General features: G+C 46.4%; 1 protein-coding gene and 1 long non-coding RNA gene across 6 annotated transcripts in view; one reads left to right on the forward strand and one right to left on the reverse strand.

Annotated features, from left to right (window-relative positions):
• The window catches only part of Dic1 (Dicarboxylate carrier 1), a 54506-nt gene extending 51920 nt beyond the window's left edge, over positions 1-2586 (reverse strand). The window contains exon 1 of one of the 5 annotated variants that reach the window (XM_065455628.1): positions 2395-2585. The gene's annotated coding sequence lies outside the window, so the exon portion shown is untranslated. Of the gene's footprint in view, positions 1-1716; positions 1820-2022; positions 2285-2394 lie in introns of those variants that run through there. The other 4 variants (XM_065455636.1, XM_065455644.1, XM_065455653.1 and 1 more) reach the window with 4 other exon arrangements.
• Positions 2587-8059: 5473 nt separating this feature from the next.
• On the forward strand, positions 8060-9367 carry LOC135920701 (uncharacterized). Its single transcript, XR_010570288.1, has 2 exons — positions 8060-8644; positions 8719-9367. It is a non-coding gene; the product is annotated as an uncharacterized lncRNA (long non-coding RNA).
• Positions 9368-19801: the final 10434 nt, after the last annotated feature.

Below are 19801 nucleotides of genomic sequence, written 5' to 3' on the forward strand. Positions count from 1 at the left end.
TAGAATACTTACACTTTGCAGTTCGCAATATTGTTCAATTGCTTTACATCAGGAATGGGCGAACATGAACTTTTTCAAATACGAATCGAATATGAATATTCAAGCATAGATGCATATCTTAACTGAAGGAATACTTATTTCAGTGTAGTTATGTACCACTCTCATATTGACTAGTGCAAACAAAAAGACCACTATCGGGGACAGATGATCAGATTTAAATATAAGATCACTACTTGTTATTAAAAGAACAGCCCTTTCTTCTCTATTTTTTCTTTTACAGTGGACGGCAAGTTGGCTGGTGCGCTTGCGTACAGGTTTTCAACTTTCTGAACAGCCTCACACGCCATTTGTAGTTATCCTGTTTAAAGTCCCGGATAGAAATTATGCATTGCTGTAAAAAAAAAAATGGTGTGTTTGGACGTGACAACCTGCCACTTCAGTCAATTCGATCCCAACCTATACCACCTCCTGCACGCAGGGTTTGCTAAAAACTCGATAACACAATAAATTCGGCAAATGGCGCAACTGCTTCCCTATGTGACCGTAGCAACCTGTCCTGTGATGATTATGATGACTTGCATTGTGCCTTGGCCGATTTCTATTTTGAGATTTTTGTCAGCACTGATGACAGTGTTGAGTTCTGCAAGCCACTAGCCAACTACAACATATATCGTTATTGTAATACTGTAGTGAAGTAGTCTGTCAGCGACGACAGAATACATTAAGGAATAAAAAAAGATACGAGTTGGTTCATTCTGCCGCTTTTCGGCAATTCAATTTTTCTTGTAACTCGAACAAATTTCTCAGTCCCGCGAGGGTCGAATTAAGGGGCATTGAGTATAACACTTATAAACACACTACAAGCAAAAGTCAGATGTCATGTAGGTGTCTAACGCAAAACTGCAAACAAAGCTTGCAGCACTGATTTCGTTTCCACATTGCTCCGAAAGCTTTTGGCATTGTTCACTCCCCATAACTTGTGATACTTCGTTTCACATACAAAAAACAGTAATCAAGCTTTAACACTTGGTCGCTGCAAAATATTTTGCTTGTTTAAAATATTAAAAATTACCGAACAGTTCTATTTCAAATACAAACACAAATAGTTAGTATATAGTATCTAATTTTTATTCGAAACTTCAAATATTCTCCCACCCCTAATTTAAATCTAAACACCCTCTCCATTTTGGTCATCACATGTAAATAAATTGGAGTGCTCAGTTTCAAGAAAGCGCACTAGCGATTTCACAGCCTAAATTAAGTTTAGAGCATCGCTGAGTGTGCTGGCAGCTGTAGGTTAAGTCAGAGGGCCCAGGTGCGCTCTGACTTCAAGATTACACAGCATCTGTTGCCAAGACAGTGCAATTAAGTGTTTCAAAGCTGCGACTCTGGCACATGGCAATGCTGCATGACGAATTATTTCAAAGTGCATGCCAAGAGCACATGACAGTTACGCGTACTTAAAATTGGCGATGATGTAATATTATTTACTACCCAAATGGTGCAATGCACAGGTGTCTATAAAGATTAATGTCTTTTTTTATAGTAGAAGCTGTCCCGGCCTGTTCAACTGTTTCCCCTCACTCTATGCTACATTGAGCAGACACCCTGTCTAATTGTACGAACATGAGCGCGTTTGCCTGCACAGGCCGTCAAGACATGCTGCATCTCGAGTTGACGCAAGAGAACATGCAATAAACGCCGCGCGTAACTTGCCAGTTCTCTCGTCACAAGCAAGCTCGAACGAGGTGTTTGTTCTCCGCACCGGCCAGGAGGATTTTCCCCGACCCAACTAAAAGAGTGACTCGCGAGAAATGCTACAACAGCTTATCACCGCTTATCCGTTTTATCAAAGCAGGAGCAACGTTGCATGTTATCGCGGCCCCGTCAGACATATGAGGAAGTCGCACGGATGTCGCGCGCTCTCCCAACGTTGAAAGAGGAGACAGAAATTTGTCAACCTGGCAACTTGCCGCCAACACTCAACGATGCACACAACCAGCACACAAGGACGATACGCACACTCACAAAATGCGGTCGCGTAGCGTACACGTCGGCACAGAATTATTCGCCAAGTCAGGACACCCGAATCAGCATGACGTTTGGATCCCGGTCTTCTCCCGTTTCCCAAGTCGCGGCCACTCTGCTCGGAAAGTAAGTATTCGGACGACTCTCCGACGGTCTTAAAGGTCGCGCGTGGAAGGTGATACTTATTGTCGAACCCGCTCCCCTCTGACGTCCAGCGAGTGCAAGCGTCATTGACGTGTTGGTTTCGCGACCGCTGCAGCGGTTTCCTCATGACGGCGAGAATGGTTACGTGAGAGAGGAGAAAGAGCAACCTTCGTTGGCGCGAAAACCGGCATAACAGGGCCCTATCTCCGGGGTTTCCCTCACCTTCAGGCGATGGAAGACCGCAGGAGGAAAGGAGCGCTTCACGATCGGGCGATGCAGTAACCACTGATTACGGCAATTTTTTTCCTTCTCCAAGAGCCGCAGGAAACGGGCGCCGGCATTTCGAAAGCCACCGGATGGAGGAGCGCCGCAGCTGGCCGCAGCGCAGCGGCAGTAGTAGCGGCAGAGCGCTACAGCTGCGACTTTGGACGGCCACCAATGGCTAGTCGACCATCATCAGCAGCTCATTTGTGATTTTGGTTTCGGTTCCTAAAATGACGTTTTTTGTGATCCGCAATCGTTGTCGTTGATGCATTTCGTGAAATCATGGCCTTCGAGATCAGTTTTGTTACGCTGAGAGAGCCGCCGCGGTTATAACGTGTTTCTGGCAGAAGTGTTGCTTGCTAGGCCAGTTGGTTCACACTGAAACTTCAGAAAACCAGCGAAAAAATAGAGACCCAAACACTACGGAAAGAAGAGACACCACGACGCTGGACTAGCAACTGCAGATTGCTTTCGCCGCATACAATCTTCAAAATGAGTGTATGTTACTAGGGAGGTAGGCGTCCCTGGTCCCACCTGCTGCACCACAACAGCAGCGATCCGAACAAAGTAATCAAAGCAACATAGATGTAACATGGAAAGTAGAGAATATAAACGTATGAGTAACGGGGACTCGTCAACATGGCTTCTTTTTTTCTTTTTACGTGCCAAAACCACTTTCTGATTATGAGGCACGCCATAGTGGAGGACTCGGGAAATTTATACCACCTGGGGTTCTTTAACGTGCACCTAAATCTAAGTACATGGGTGTTTTCACATTTCGCCCCCATCGAAATACGGCCGTCGTGGCCGGGATTCGATCCCGCGACCTCGTGATCAGCAGCCCAACACCATAGCCACTGTGCAACCACGGCGGGTCTCGTCAATATGCAGTGGCTCATTAAGTGATGCCCCAAAGATGACGGCCATGGCATGTATTCGTCTTTGTAATCACTTCCGGTATTCTCTGCCTGCAAAGGACAGCCTTCGAGATCTGCTGTCCAAAGGATCAGTCGTTTCGTTTTTACTGGGGCAATGATTTGGACACCACTTATTGTTTAGTTGTTGTAAATTCGCCGTATTCTGCATTTATATTTTTTTGTAACTCAGAGATAACACTTTTGTTGTTCAGCTCTCATTTGTGTTATGTGCTATCAAGGCACATGGACTGCGCGGGGTTGTTACTCCGCCGGCCAATCACAGACGCAAACAGAATCGTCGTCATGCGACCATTTCAAAATGGCGTGGTACTTTATACCTTCGGAGCGTCTGCTGTTCTTGAAGAGAAATTTCATCGGCGGAAGCGATGAGGTGTGCAACAGACATGGACAAAGTGTATGAAGTCTGAACATTTCACTCTTCAAAAGTCAGCGGTACAGTTCATTTCACTGCTGACCCCGTTTCACCCATGAAACTTCACTACCAACTGAGGGGAAACTTGACAATAAATAGTTGCAACCAAGCAAGCGTTTTATTTCAGTTCAATAAACAATTAGGCTTTCACCGTTCAACTGTAACAAACGAATGAAAACGTACAAAATTACGTGCTTAATTTTATTTTTGTAGTAACCGCCTTATTTAGGTAACAGGGAAAGTTTGAAGTACGAACTATTTGCAGTCTTGCGGAGGAATAGTGGCTGGTGGTAATGAGGGCGTGGGCGGAGCTTCACTGCATACTTCAGTTGTACCCGATTATAGTTGGGAGCAATACTGCAGCTCCGAACCTGGACAAGCTCGCTCTAGTAAAAAAAAAAAAAAAGAAGAAGGCAGTCCGCGCGGTATCAAGTGCTTCTTACATAGAATACACCGCGCCTCTTTTTGAAAAACATAAAATCCTTATAGTTCAACACTTGTACACTCTACTGCGTTCCTATAACAAAGCAGTTGTTAATGATTAATAATGTGTGTTATGTTCCTCTTTTTTTGTCTGTTACCAAGTGTATATCATTTATTTATTTCAATGCCGCAGTGTGTTTTGCATTGTTATTGTGGAAACATTTCACTGTTCTTTCATATATTATATAATTGCAATGTTTTATGGCCACTAGATAAAATGTAATTTATATGGCGCTTGATGTGTAACCCCATGCAGCCATATTGTACCTATAGGGGGTGAGGTTACCTCAAGCCGCGTCTGTGCGGCTTTTTTCCCTCATCCACCTCCATTTACCACTCCTCTGTACATGTGTGTGTGTAAATGGAAATCAATAAATCAAATCAAATCAAATCAAATCAAAATCACATGCTTTTCTCGATATTGCACGATTTGAGTCCCCGATAACATAACCTATTCGTGTCAAGCTCTATGGCGCGTTCATTTTTTTCGCGCACACAGTGCGGCCGACAGAGAATTGAGCATACTTTACCAACGACATTAGATCACTATGACACACTGAATATTGACATCACAACGCTAACAAAGAAAGACATCATAAGTTTATTCACGCAATAAAAATGAAAACCACTTTTTTTGTGTTTGCGTCCAGCCTTTGTAACATATATGCATATGATGCGCACTCAGCCTTCCTCTTTGATTCTTCCTTCTTACATGTCCTTAGAGTACCATGTTTGATTTGTAATGTAATATTGGTTTTAATGTATATTTGGTACAGTGCTTTTTATTAGTCGTTAGTAATGCTGAATGTGTTTCGTCTCCATTTCTGATGGATGGCTGGAGCCCAGTCAAGCTGCACTGCAGCAGCTTTTTTTCTCCGGCCACCTTCTTCACATCGTAGAATTGCGATATAAGGTTGATTGATTAATTCGTCAAGCAAAGAAAAATAGTATTGCCGAAAGTTATCCATCAAGGATACGCGATAGGCAAGCATTCTATTTTCATTAGGCGCTATCGAGCTACGGATAAGACAGCAACAAATGAGCATGTAACTTACCGAAGTTGCAGTTACACGAGTAGCGAAGTACGTTTCCGCTACATTTCTTCTGCGCTGGATGGATGGATGTTATGAGCGTCCCCTTTGAAACGGGGCGGTGGGTTGCGCCACCAAGCTCTTGCTACTATACTGCCTAATATTCTACCTAGGTTAAACAATGAAAAAAGAAAAAAAAAGCACTATGAACTACCACGCCCAAATTTTCTGATCCCCTATTGCTAACTGTGCTTTTGTACGTCTCCGTCTTTTGTCGTTTCCCTACTTTTCTTCCACCAATCCTCCAGTCGCCTCTTACTAATGTCTATTGCGGACATGTTTGCTTTACCACTGCTCCCTCTGAACCCAAGGGCTTCAAGGAGGCCAGTGGTGCCTAAATCGACCGCTGGGTAGACGTCTTCACATTCTAATAAAACATGCTGCGTAGTTTCCCTAGCTTTACCAGAGCAAGCATATGCTTCGTCTTGCTTCTTATATCTCGCTTAATAGGTGCGTCTTCTAAGGCATCTTGATCTCGCTTCGAAAAGTAATGAGCTTCCCTTTGAGTTATCATAAATGGTTTCTTTCCTGATTTCGTTTTTTCCTCTTAAGTAGTTACTCATGGCAGGTTTCTTTTCCATTGCCGCCACCCATGAGATTAATTCAGCTTCTCTGACTTTCCGCTTGACCTTTGTTGTTGTGTTGTCCACCCTACAGGCCGCATACTTGCTGGTAAGCTTCCTAGTTCTTTTCCTCCACTGTGAATCAATGTTTTTCCTGTACAGATACCTGAACACTCTCCCAGCCCATTTACTTTCTTCCATATTCCTCAGCCTTTCTTCATACTCAATTTTACTGCAAGCTTCCCTCACTTCAAAACTAGCCCAGCCCATATCACCCTGCACAGCTTCATTTATAGTCTTCCCGTGAGCTCCCAATGCGAGGCGACCCACTGACGTTTGGTTCCCGTCGAGTCCTGATTGTACCCCTGATTTATAGCAAACAACCGCATTTCCAAAAGTAAGTCCTGGAACCATTACACCTTTCCACATACCTCGGAGGACCTCGTACCTATTGTATCCCCATAGCGCTCTGTGCTTCATTATGGCTGCATTTCTCTTCCCCTTTACTGTTATGGTTTTTTCCTGTGTTTCCATATATCCATTGCCTTCGTTTATCCATATACCAAGGTATTTATATTCTGTTACCCGAGGTATTTCTTGGCCCTGTATCTCCACTGTCTGTTCACTGTTTTCATTGAATACCATAACACCTGATTTTCTAACACTAAACTTCAAGCCTAAATCATTGCCTTCCTGTCCACAGATATTAGCCAGACGTTGCAAATCACTTTGCTTGTTAGCTAGCAACACAATGTCATCCGCATAAAATAAACCTGGGAGTTGCTGCTCTATTGCGTGTGCGCTTTCCGCACACGCAGAGCCATCTTGCGGCAAACACAGAAAACCCCCTCCTCTCAATGTACGGCGCTGCCCGACAGGTGGCGCGCCACGCGCACATTGGGGCTGTGCGAGGACCAGTGCGAGGCGCGTCGCGGCCCCGACTCCCTCTCCCCTGACGACGCTTCGCCATGCTCTCTCACGGGTTGCAGAATCAAGCGTCGTTCCTTTCTTTAGATCACTATCTACAGATGTCTCTGCCCGTGGCGATCAGGACGTTCGGCTGGCGTAGATCGTTTCCCCCTCCGAGACACCGAGTTCTTTGGTTCGTTCCGCTTGCTCAGGCGCACGTTTCGTTGCCGCGCCGAACGCTGCGTTGCTCGACGCTCACTGCGTGATTGGTGGGTGCAAAATCCGATATGGGGTGCCTCGTAAGTGATCGCTGCGCCGTAGCGCATCGTCTTACCCTTGGCGGGTGGACGGGAACGCTGTAGCGTTCCACTCTTGAAGGCGAAGCTTAAGCGTCCTTCAATTTTTGTTGCGCTGCGTTAGCTGGACCGTGCTATCCCGGATTTTGCTGTGGCCAGGTGGGACACGAGGAACTAAAGTTCGTGAAATGAACGCGCATGCAACGCTGTACGCAATGTACCGCGCCACGGCAATGGCAACGGACGAAGGAATATACGCGGGAAATATTGCCCTCTTTGGCGGAATCATGCTAACGTGTCATCGCAGGCCGAAACCGATGCGTTTCAGAATCTGTGAAATGAACGCCTTGCAGGTCAGTGATTCCTGCTTTTTACAGCACGTATGGTGCATTTGCGGCACGTAGATGTACGTTATGAATGCATAGTTCGTGTTCGGTAGCAACTTGCTTTTGTGCGTATTAAAACACATGTTGCTTAACTGTTGCTTGTTCCTCGCATTACTTGCAACATCACGAAGTCTTAAGCAGAGCGCGTTCGAGGTTCATGCACACCTGCACAGCTGTGTAACAGTCGCGATCAATATGAAGGCGATCGCGCGCATCGACCTGCGGGCCTTTCCAGCTGCATAGCGGCCGATATCGGAACTGCGACGATAAAGCTTGCGTTGCCTTCTTTCCCTCGCAGGCTCTTCCGGGCTACAACTGTCACCCCTATCACTACCTCGCCACCTTTTTCCTGTGTTTGTTCTCTAGGCTTCGGTTTATCTGCATTGTATATCATTTCTTTTTCATTTTTACCGATATAGCAGGGACGGGTCTTTCTGCCGTCACAGGTTTTGATAACACTGTCGCTGTTTCTACGGCCCACATACGCCGGACTGGTATGGAAAAAAAAAAGGCACCGGGCGTCCTCAGTGTGCAGCTTCCGGCGAGCATGTCAGACTTATCAGAGCCTCTTTGTGACACATAAATGCCGTTTCTTTTGCTCCCGCCTTCAGTCGCTCCCAATATGCCACGGCGGTTAACTGCGGAGGAAAGGAGCGAAATAATCGGTGTAGGAAAGGCAGGCTTCTCTCAGAGGAAAATTGCTGCCATAATAGGCCGTCCACAGAAAACTGCAAACCGTACCCTCAATGCCTATTTCAGGGAGGACCGTGTAGCGGATGCCCCTCATCATCGCAGGCCCAGGAAAACGACTGAAGATGAAGACCACCTCATCGTAGCTGCAGCCGCCCAAGACCCCTTCACAACTGCACAAAAAAAAATGCCGAGCAGATCGACGTTGATGTTAGTCTGCCCACTATTCGAAGGCGACTTCATGAGGCAGGACTGAATAGTCACTTAGCCGCAAGGAAGCCCCTCCTTACGACAACTCAACTTCAGAAACGTTTAGAATTTGCCAACCGTCACAGAAACTGGACGTCGCACCAGTGGCAGCAAGTTATATTCAGCGACGGCTCCACATTCTCCACTTGCTGGAATCAGCGACTCCGCGTCTGGAGGGTCTCCGGGTCCAGGTAAAATTGTAAGATAGGAATGCGCATGCCTTTTGCGCATTTCAAAATTGATTTTTTTTTCTCTTTTCCGGAAGGTACGATGAGGACAACGTCCTGAACTTTGTTGTCAGCGGACGTGTCTCTGTGAACGTGTGGGGTGCCATCAGCTACGCAGGTCTTGGCCTGCTGTACCGCATTCCGGGGAGGCTGACAGCTGAAGCTTACATAGAGATTTGTAACAGCATTCTTCTCCCATGTGCTATTATTGGACCCTTCCCGGACGGCTGCTTTTATTTTCAACATGGCGGGTGCCCTGTACACGCCTGCATCTGTAGTGCAGGAGTACCTGAACAGCAGTGGCTTCGCACAGCTGGAGTGGCCACCGCGGAGTCCGGACTTCAACATATTTGAAAACATCTGGGAGATTATAAAACTAACCTGGCTCGCATGCATCCGGACACAGGGAGTCCAGAAACATTGTGGCAAGCGGTAGAAGGCGAATGGAATCACGTTCGAGGAGACCCGGCCGTAGCCGAGTCACTCTATGCATCTTTGCCCAGGAGAATCGAAAGCCTCCAAAGGAAAGGAGGGCGCCCTATCAAGTATTGATAGAAAGTCAATGCATGTCTGAAGCGGGCATTATCGACAGAGTTTATGTTGCATGTTATGGATGAGTGCAGCATGCTGAAAATTATCCTTTTTTTTTTTGCAGTGAGTAAAATATTGATCAATGTTATGCCTTAATTCGTTTTGGCTCTTTAATAGCAACTTTTGCGCCTGCAGGCAGAAAGTAGAAACGAACGGCAGTGTTAAACACCGAAACAGTTGACAGTATTATAATATTATAGTATTGTAGTTACAGGAAAATGAAGGCGCAGTAGATGTCACCCCTGGTATAGAAGGGAGTGAAGAAAAGGACGGAGAAATTGCGTAGTAGAGGGCACCGGAACGATACGGGGGCACTTGAGACTATTTTCGTGCTGTGAATGTGAAAGTGCTGATTCGAGATGTCATAGATGTGTATCTGATCTTTATTCGGTTGACTTAAATAATCCCAATCATGAGTATTCAATTCTCACCCCCCCCCCCCCCCCCCCCCCAAGGATGACATATATGCCTGCACATTCTTGATTTTCCTCCATTCACTCTATTGCTAACCGAAATTCAGGTGAGCAGTTATCCCTTATAGCGAAGTGTCGGAGCCCACGTGAGCAATGGGCTAGAGAAAGTACCTTTCCATTCCTATGACCGACTACCTCAGGCGGTTTTTGGTGTCGTTTTATTTTTTTCTGGACGCTGCCACGTCCGCCGCTGCCACGTCCGCCGCTTTCTCCTGCCGATTACTCATGTATCGCTTTTGCGTTAATAATTTCGATCAGCTGGGAGCTTCAAAATGTGCTGCCCTCGCAGAGCTAATAGATGCGGCAGTGTGCAGTGCAAATGAGGATATAAAGAAAAAACTTAAACCTGACACTATCGTTACTGAGAAGACTGCCCGCTCTTTGTGGAAGAGCCTGAGTGCAACGGAAGCTAGCGTAACTTTATTCCTGAAGGATAAAAAAATGCCGCGCAAGCGGCTTTTTCTAGCATAGGTTGACGCTTGCACGATTACCTTCCAATTGATTGCGTCCGGTCTAGCAGTATACACAAGATTACGACACGTGCGTATCTGTCTGCTGACGCGTAAAAAAAAAAATGGAGGACGCTTAAGCTTCGCCTTCAAGAGTGGAATGCGACAGCGTTCTCCTCGACCCGCCAAGGGGTGTAAGACAATGCGCTACGGCGCAGCGATGACTTACGAGGCGCCCCGCATCGGACTTTGCGCCCACCTATCACGCGGTGAGCGTCGAGCAACGCAGCGTTCGGCGCGGCAACGAAACGTGCGCATGAGCAAGCGGAACGAACCAAAGAACTCGGTGTCTCGGAGGGGGAAACGATCTACGCCAGCCAAACGTCGTGATCGGCACGGGCAGAGAGATAGATAGATAGTAATCTAAAGAAAGGAACGGCGCTTGATTCTGCAACCCGTGTGGGAGCACGGCGAAGCGTCGTCAGGGGAGAGGCCGCGACGCGCCTGGCTCCGGTCCCCGCACAGCCCCAATGCGCGCGTGGCGCGCCACCTGTCGGGGCAGCGCCGTACATTGAGAGGAGGGGGTCTTCTGTGTTTGCCGCAAGATGGCTCTGGATGTGCGGTAAGCGCAGAAAAAATGTAGCGGAAACGTACTTCGCTAATCGTGTAACTGCGACTTCTGTAAGTTACATGCTCATAATTACCGATATACACCACAGTATAACTTTCTACGGCACGTTTCTAAGGCAACACCGCATTCACTAGAAGCGCTTTTGTACCGCATTCAAGCATTGAACTCGTGGCTGAGTGGTAGCGTCTTCGTCTCGCACTCCGGAGACCCTGGTTCGATTCCCACCCAGCCCATCTTTGAAGTTGCTTTTTATTTATGAAGTGCTTGCCGTGATTTATCGCTCATGGCCAACGCCGCGGACGCCGACGCCGACGGCACGGCTTTTCTGCGACACAAGCTCCTTAACGCTATCGCGTTAAAACGAAATTTGGGATTACTAGAAGGGAGTGACAGCAGCTCAAGGAACAGCAAAAAGAGAGGGGAAGCTACTCTGATGTTCCGCTCGCCACGGAGGGTGATGACGTAACGTGGCGCTGCTTCTTTCCTCGGTCGCCGCTCGAGCGATCACCTTCATATTGATCGCCACTGTACCTCAATACACTTGCTGATAGGGCGTTACGCAGAATATGTGCATTTTGCTGCCCTCGGCGCCGTGCGCCTGCCAGCCGACGCTTCATCCTGGAAGATGGGAAAGAAGCGGCTTCTTTGACTTAAGGAACGAATCCTCCCTACGGCAGGGGTATCTTATCTGTGCGCGCGAGAGGCGCAGGGAAGTGAAGATTAGCGGATGCGCTGCAACAGTGAGCAAGGCTCCACAGAACGTACGCCTGCGAACACATCAAACGGCTGTTCCATGGTCGCACGTAGGCCTATTCTACCCGCGTACTGTTCGGCACCGTGCGCCGGCTATCGCAAAACTTAGGTTACGTGAAGCTTCACTTACCGTGGTAAGAGGGAACCTCAGGCCGCACTCGATGAATCTAAACGCGGAGTCAGAAATGACATTGCGCCTCCTCGCCGGCGCGCTGCCGTAGTCATGTGCGGCCACCCGAAGTTTGTTCAATAAAGCACGACGATTCCTCAGACGAGAATGTGTTTGTGCTCATAAACTCCAAATGGATCGCAAATGGGTCGGTGTGTCGTACGTGTCTCCAGTGCGTTCTTGCAGTGCAGTGAGAATGCGTACATTTTTTTCGTATGGCCAGACGTCTAGCTCGCAAGACCGTCTGAGAGCCCGAGGAAGTCCAAGCAGAGAAAAGCAAGCATAAGGCAGCGATAAAGGTGACCTTTTTTTAAGATCGCGCAAGAACTGGGACGCGGCCGGTACCCGCGGTTGATGAGAATAGCTGATTTGGCTAGCCTGATAAAGAATGTTCATTTTCGTAAAAGCCAGTAAAGGCAGCAGATTGACCCACGGCCCCATTTGCGAAGTTCATTATGAACTTTTTTCAACATGACTTCGGCAACAGTAATCCCTTGAGACATCGCGATTACATGATTTTGTTTAGTATTGCACGGGCAGCCGTCCGGGCAGCCCGGTTGCGCCCAGCGCGGCGTGGTTTCGCCACAAATGTATAAACAAGAGAGGACAGCTGGCCCGAAAGGCGGAGCAACGCCACGAGCAATGCCAACTTCCGGCCTCACTTTAGCTTCACAAAGAGTGACGTCAGGGCCTCTCCCGAGTTTCCTTCCTCCGTGCCAGCGGCCGAATTGACTGCAGCGCACCAAGCCGTGTGCGTTAATACCTGAAGCACAGCTCCGGTTTTGTGTGCGCGCGTTTTGAATACTAGCTGGTGCGCGTCACGCCAGCTCCATTGTTTTTTTTTTGCAGCAAATGTTATGTTTGTTTTTTATTTATTGAATATTCATTTGCAAATCATTTTGTTGATAAGTAAAATTGATTGCGAACGATCTTCAGAAGCCTCCATTGAATATGTGCCACGTACAATTTCATAAAGACGCAAGACACCTTGTGAAATGAGGAAATGTTTATTTTGTTCTTTATAAATGCTCTTCGCGGGCTTTTTGTGCATTCATCCAATGTTGTGGCACCAGGTAAGCAGCAGTAGTTTCCGCAGGAAGCTCCACCAGACGACGTGAGCTGACAAAATTACAAGCAAGTGTTATTTTTGTATTAACATGTAAGTATAATGCCTGCAGAGGCGAAGCGTGTGAAAGTGGTGAATGGACGGCATTACAAACAAAAGCAGTTCGTATTTACACATACGGCGTAGAAAATACCCGACTCATCGCAAGCAATACCGTACATACCCCAAACACATCCTAATTCCAAGCATTCCCCTCTTTCCAAGACTTATTTCCTGCACTTTAATAGCACGAATGTGCGGGCTACGGCGCGTTTCGCCAACTTGGCTACAACCGATGCGATAGTACGCTACGAATACACAGAGGTGGACACAACACAGGCTCTCAACCAGAGCATGCTGGACGCTCGCAGAATTCCTTCTACTCGCACTCAAGACAAATGCGTGGGTGCCGTTCAGAAGACAGAATTTTCGAGTTCCTAGTTCCTGGCGTTTAAGCTCCTTGGCTTATCTCTTGTGCGTTCTGCAGGCGCAAGCAACGCACTCCCGTGTTATCACTCTTGACGATTGCTCGTCGCGTTTTCGACAAGCGTGGGTACCGAAAGAAGGCTTAAATTGTTGCGGGGACACAAAAATTGCCACAAGCTTGTCGCAGTAAGATTCAGTACGCGCCAAACTAAGTTTGTCACCACGGCCGAGCTGCTTTTCGCTGAGTCACAACAGGCGCGGCGAGCGGGCCTCATAACATCAAAGTACCGAAAATAATTTTCAACAGTGTTGGGCGTCAGAGAAAGCGCCATGAACTCGTGCATTAAAGCGCGAAACCGCGCACTAAGGCCGAGCTGATTTTCGCTAACCGCGTCACAGCGCCAGGCGTGCCCACTGCGCTCGAAAGGTACCCCAAAAAGTAATGAAATTAGTTTCAATAATGTTGGCAGTCAGAGAAAGCGCCAAAACTTGTCGCAGTAAAATTCAGTACACGCGAAACTGCGTCACAGCACCCTGTGCGACTAGCATGCCCAAAAACTACCGAAATTAGTTAGAATAATATTGGGGCTCATAAAGCGTCGCGAACATCTTCCAGTACGATTAATTAATTCAAATTAACTGCTCCACGACGGCCACGCTGCTTTTCGTTAACTGCGTCACAAGTCTAGCCTAGCTGCCGGGCAGTAAGCCCGGCAGCTAAAGTCGGCAGCTAGACATACGGCTCATCTTCTTCATACAGCGGCCCATGGCTACGGTGTACTCGCCGTCAGAGTCCATGGCTTCTGGCGTTGAGCTCTCCCAGGAATCGAGCTGGTCCGAGCTTCCAAAGGCACGTCGTCCAAAAATGAGCGATGAAGTAGACGACTGACCTTGTTCAGGCGGTCGGGGGAACATCTTCTTGCTCATCCTTGATGAAATGACTCTCACGAAAATGAAAAAAAAAAACCGTAAAAAATGGCAAAACAGCGAGGGGCTCAGAGCACCAATGAGCTCTGGGCACTTCTTTGTCTTCCCTGTCGAAATGAGAGAAACTACGCTCATGTGACGTACGAGTTCACGTCGCGGAACGAGGATCGTTCATTTTGCATAAAGCCTCCATCGAAATGCGGGATGCCGCGGCCGGGGTTTGATTTGGCGAATTATATTATTTTGGGCACCATGCAGGAGGCTTCAGAACATTTATTCCAGGGTTTCGAGGCGGAGGACCTCCATTTAAAGAAATGATATAAACTACAGAAATTAGGATATTAAATATACAGCAACCATTGCGCGAAATAAAGCAAAAAACGTAACCTGAGGAACATATATGGCAAATGGCCAACTGTTGTTCGGTAAGTTGTTACTCTGCAGGTTCTACCATTCCAGTTTAATGGAGAGAGAGAAAAAATACATTTATAAAAGAAAAAATATATATATCTATATAAAGGACAACCGCGTAGTCTGTCCACCTGCAGTGGTTGTTTAAAAAAATTAAATTATGAGGTTTTACGTGCCAAAACCACTTTCTGATTATGAGGCACGCCGTAGTGGAGGACTCCGGAAATTTCGACCACCTGGGGTTCTTTAACGTGCACCTAAATCTAAGTACACGGGTGTTTTCGCATTTCGTCCCCATCGAAATGCGGCCGCCGTGGCCGGGATTCGATCCCGCGACCTCGTGCTCAGCAGCCCAACACCATAGCCATAGAGCAACCACGGCGGGTATGGCAGGAAAGAACCCCTCACTTAGTGCAATGGTCGCTTCAATACAGAGCTACTGAAAGTGTGATCTCGCAACCACGAGAGTGACAGTTTTTCCGGTTCTTCATTGGTCTCTTCTGAGATCCCTCCTTATACCTGATGTCAGGTATCAGCCTCGACGTTAGCCAGGCAATTGCAACACTGCTGCATCCGACGTGGAGGAATACCATAAGTGAGGAAGGTCCCATGAGGTACCTTCATTTTATCTACAAGGCGCTAGTGCCAAACCTTATACCATTGTACAGTTTAATGTCTGGTTCAGAGTCTATAGAACTGCCCACATACAATTAGTTTTGAACAGTTTTCGTGTTCCCGAACAGTTTTCGTGTCTTACCAGTACTCACCTACGGGGCAGAAACCTGGAGGCTTACGAAAAGGGTTCTACTTAAATTAAGGACGACGCAACGAGCTATGGAAAGAAGAATGATGGGTGTAACGTCATAGGATAAGAAAAGAACAGATTGGGTGAGGGACTAAACGCGAGTTAATGACATCTGAGTTGAAATCAAGAAAAATAAATGGGCATGGGCAGAACATGTAATGAGGAGGAAAGATAACCGATGGTCATTAAGGGTTACGGACTGGATTCCAAGGGAAGGGAAGCGTAGCATGGGTGGCAGAAAGTTAGGTGGGCGGATGAGATTAAGAAGTCTGCAGGGACGACATCGCCACAATTAGTAAATGACCGGGGTTGTTGGAGAAGTATGGGAGAGGCCTTTGTCCTGCAGTGGGCGTAACCAGGCTGATGATGATGACGTGTTCCCGAAGGCGCAAAATTGCATCTTCATGACAATTGTATGTCGATGCCTGCGGTTTTGAACATAGGACAGCCTCTGTTATGTACTCACGTATGCGTGAAAAAAATTGTAGGCGCAAATAATGTGTTCATTTGTGGCATGCGCCTGAGAACGCTTACAACTTGAATGAACGTCAACGGGATGGACGCTTGCACAGCGTGTTATGTACGCGACAGCAAGGCGGATTCGCTGCATCAAACCGTTTCCCCACATGTGTACTAATCTTGAGCGAAGCATGTAGTTACGTTGCCCGTGGAAGGGAGATCTGAGCCACCTTTGGTGAGGGAGACAGACTGTCTTAGTTTGACTAGAGCACGCGTACATATACACTTCATCCTGGCTGTAGTCGCAATAGCTCAAAGAAATAAGAAACCTATGCCGTGCAAGTTCGCACTATGCAAAGGCAGGCTTTACACCGAGAGACCATGCCCATGCTCTCATCTGAGCAGGAGAACTCTTCTTTGCTGTTCCTTAACTGACAACGTTCTCAAGCGGAAACTTTAGGTCGGTGTCAACTCCAATTTCTCTATTCAAATACATGTAAAATGCAGAAAGACTTTCACGAAACAACCGCCGGACCGATTTAAATAAGGCTTAAAGCATTTGAGTGAAACGACCATACGTTCTATCAACTATAGGAAGCAGAATTTTCATTTAGGATCTAAATGATTTTATAGAAATTGCCGGAATTAAGTTAAAAAAATGAAACGTGAAATTCACAAATCCTTAACTCCGCACCATAAATAAACAGCACAATCCTGTAAACTGCATCAGTTAACTGAAGCGTCTAGAGATGAAAAATGTGAGGAGTAAATTTACTGCTTATGTGAAATTGGTGCTATTTTTACAAGAGTTTGGCAAAAGCCCGCACACAGAAATTAGTGGTAGTTTTATAGACAAACGCCATGTTAACGAAATCCCGTGATAAAGAAATTCGCGCGTCCACGGAATATTTTCGTATCCCGGGCGAACGCACATAGGATTCAAAGCATTTCGTACCTCTTGACAGCGAAATGTCACTGTACTGCAATCCCGCATCAACGAAATTTTGCCGGAATGTAACCCCGCACATTACCTACTAGCGCAAGACTACGAGGCCCCAAAATGCACTCAAATGCGACTGCCTTGCACTGAAATTGCGTAAAATACCACCACATTACACTGGCGTGGGTGCCGCCATTTTTGTTGACGAAAGCAACCAAGAACCGGAAGCGATCGCGTGCGCTGGAAACACGTCGTGGCCGCCATCTTGCTTGTTCATGGCCCGTTCGAAGCGGAACGCATGTTGCTACCGACATTTGATGACGGCATTGCACACAATGCAGTGCGAAATTTGCGCCGCGTTGAAACAAAATGCAGCAAAACCGAGGAAATCTACGTCCCACGGTCCTGGAATTGTTAATGGCGCTTGAGATAGCGGTCGCAGCATGGAGTGTCACGCATCGAACCGCGATTGAACGGTCGTCCGGGAATACGCATCCCTTGCTTCAAAAACGTAAGAACGCTAGTTCTGGTGCCACCCGACAGGCATCTCGTGCGTTTTCGGCGCCGGACGTACATTTGCTCGAAGGGGCCGCAATCTCGATCGATTGCCTTCGGGTATACGAGATGCGATCACTTGCGCGCTAGGCACCGGATGTCTCGGCGCCTACGGGCGACAGCGTACGCCGGAGAAATGCTGCTGCTTGCGTGGAGCGCTGTCGCTTTGCGTCCGGTGCCGAGTTACGCAAAAGCTCGCAAATGTGATCTTATCTCCGAAAGCAATTGACCGAGAACAGTGCTCCACGGCAGTGTTGCCACTACTGACTTACGGATGTGGTGCACTTTGTACGAAAGGCAATGCGGTTCTGTATCCTCGAGCAAGCCTGCCAAGTTAGGCTAACGGAATTTCTATAGTAAAGTTTCGTTCTGTGACACGTCGTCTATTTGCGCTGTCTCATTTCGCAACGACGAAATGTGTGGAAAGCCGAATTTTTCCGGCGTTCCCCGCCGATTTTGTTATTGCGAGGTTCAACTGTATTTACTAAAAGAACGGTGAACATCACATAATTTTTTGTTGGCTTTTGATGTATCATTAGGTGCAGTTTATGGAAATGCGAAGTTTCATGTTTGTACTGCTTCAAATTTTGCGAACTGTAAAAAATTAAAAAGATCGAGGAATTGAATTGAAAAAATTTTTTTTCTTTCATTCAACAAACCTTATGAGAATGGGCAAAGAGGTAGTCCAGAAAAACAATTTCTCTTATGCTATGTATTTAGATAGGAGCTCACAAGCTAAGGTTTCTTCATAACTGCTTAAACACTTATAAAATCACAAAAATCGACAAGTGTCAAACGCTCGGTACGCGACATTCACAATAAATTGCAACCTCACAGCGAGAATTTATTTATTTATAGGCACGTATGTAGGGTGAAAAGAAAGAGCTTATATATATTTTTGTTCATGCGACAAAATGCAACGCTCATATTTACCAAAAGTAAAGCTTAGAACGAATTGATTGGTTATTTGGCCTGACATATCAAAATGGCAGCGCCTGATAACAAGAGAACGGCCACTTTAACGCTGAGTGGCGCTATGGGCCCCTATGAAGACTGGATGTAGTACTGTTGCGGCTCCTCCATTCTGTTTTTGGACGCCGAATATAGTTACCAGAACATTGTTGGTTGTGTGTAGCGCTGCCTACACGTCCTCTCAGATGCCTATCGTTTAAAGCAAGCAATACAAAGAAGTGCATGCTGCAGCCATGACCATGTCATGACCGGCAGCTGTCGCTATCATTGAAAAGTGTAACACAATCATAGCATTCCAACGAAACTAACATATGAAGCAGAAACGTTAATTTGTCAATAAAAGTTGAACCGGTCTACTTACCGGGTGTAATCCGAAAACAGCTTAGGACGGTAAAGATAACCCCCGTCTGTAAACGTGATATCCTTAACGACTCAACGAACTGTCGCCCAATCACCATGTTGTGTGCATAAACACACTTTTTGAAAAAAGAAACGAATTCCCAAAATAGTGCTAAATGTTTTGGCACAACCACAGAAATGAGTACGTTGAGTTGCTGACACAATGAATTAGTTCAATAATGAAACACAGATGACATTATGTACATTCCTCGACGTGCAAAAAGCCTTTGACTCCGTTGATTACAAAATTGTTATAAATAAAGTTCAATGATATGGTTTCAGAGGAATCTCCACAGAATTCATTAAAGCTTTTCAACCAAGCGCAAGCAGTCCGTACAAATACCAGATTCTGAATCAGAGTCCCAGACAACAGGCGTCCAATGGGGTTCGTTACGTGGCCCTTATTGTTTTTCTTTTTTATTTAAGGACTTGCTAATTTCCCTCACACATACGAAACCTGTTCTATATGCTGACGACGCGGCTTTATTGATTACCTGGCAAAACTCCGAGGAGGCAGCAGTAGTTGCAAGTAGGCAACTACACAGCGCATTGACTCTGTACAATGAAACCACCTTGGCTTTAAATCGTAAAAAAAAAACCAAGTTTATCTTGTTCGCTTGAAGTAGAAAAGAAGGACTTAACCTATGTAAACTGCATATTTGTGGGACAGCTATTCAGCAGGGGAACAACTACAAATACCTCGGAATTACAATGAACGTAGGTTTAAATTGTACGCGTCATACTGATGAACTACGTAAAAAAAACTAACGTTCGGTTGATTTACTTTAAGGTAGGATACCGAAAAGATTGCAGCAAATTCACTACGCATAATATCCTTTAGCTTATTTTATTGAAACCTCACATATTGCATTGAGAGATGGAGTTTCACTTACATGTTGCATTACAGGCCAGTTATAATCATACAGAAAATGGGCTGTTAGAATAATCACTTGGTCAACTAGGAATGAGTGATATGCGCCACTATTCAATTGACTGAACATCATGCCGTCAGTACTGTTGGTGACTCTAAAACCGCTACTTTAGTGCACAGAATAA

Source organism: Dermacentor albipictus, chromosome 8 (assembly GCF_038994185.2).
Source record: "Dermacentor albipictus isolate Rhodes 1998 colony chromosome 8, USDA_Dalb.pri_finalv2, whole genome shotgun sequence".
NCBI lineage: Eukaryota > Metazoa > Arthropoda > Arachnida > Ixodida > Ixodidae > Dermacentor > Dermacentor albipictus.